This window comes from Crocuta crocuta, unplaced genomic scaffold (genome assembly GCF_008692635.1).
Source record: "Crocuta crocuta isolate KB4526 unplaced genomic scaffold, BGI_CrCroc_1.0 scaffold139, whole genome shotgun sequence".
NCBI classification, from domain to species: Eukaryota; Metazoa; Chordata; class Mammalia; order Carnivora; family Hyaenidae; genus Crocuta; species Crocuta crocuta.
In genome coordinates this window covers 10,608,724-10,609,673 of record NW_027533258.1, presented here as the reverse complement: position 1 = coordinate 10,609,673, position 950 = coordinate 10,608,724, and positions in this window count along the sequence as shown.

The following is a 950-nucleotide window of genomic DNA, read 5'->3' as shown; positions in this document are numbered from 1 at the left end:
CCAACTTCGGCTCAGGTCATGATCTCACGGTTCGTGGGTTCGAGCCCCACATCGAGCTGCCATCTGTGCTGGCAGCACAGAGCCTGGAGCCTGTTTCAGAGTCTGTGTCTCCCTCTCTCTCTGACCCTCCCCTGCTCGCGCTGTCTCTCTCTCTCTCTCAGAAATAAATAAAACATTAAAAAATTTTTTTTTAAATCCATAACATAGGGGCACCTGGGTGGCTCAGTCAGTTAAGCGTCCGACTTTGGTCCAGGGCATGATCTTATGGATTCTGTGTCTACCTCTCTGACCCTCCCCCACTCATGCTCTGTCTCTCACAAAAATAAACAAACATTTAAAAAAATTTTAAAAACCTTCATAACGCCTCCAGGTGAAGGGGAAGACACAGAGGGCGTCCTGACACTGCTGGAAGTGACACTGCCAGGTGGGTGTGGAGACCCCGTAGCAGGGCAGAGCAGCAGACCCAGGGAGGGCGGCAGCCTCTGTGAGGCCACCTGCCTGTGTGATGACAAAGGGTCAGATGCAGAGAGGCGGCTGCACGTGCGCCCAAGGGTGCTGTCCCCACAGCCGGGTGATGCGGCCCGTGCCCAGGCCTGTCTCCTCGGGAACCAGGTGCACCTCCGATGCTGGGCGACTGGGCTGGGCAATTGCGGGCCACACAGAGCAGGGACTGGGGGTGGGGGGGAGCCATGTGCGAGGGCGCGCCAGGGGCAGGGGGAAGGAGCTGCCCCGCGGGACCCTCCTCCTCGGTCCTAAGGGTGACCCCAGGGCCAGCGCCTGGCTCTCTCCCCTGCTTCCCCCCTGCGGCCGCCGTGTGGAGGAAGAACACGGGGAAACGGTGTCACAGCGCTGACACGCAGCAGGGACTGGTCTGGGGCCCGGGCGCCGGCTGACTGTCCTTCTCCTTCCCTGGAGCCTGGGACGCAGCAGCAGGGCAGACAGAGGTCAGG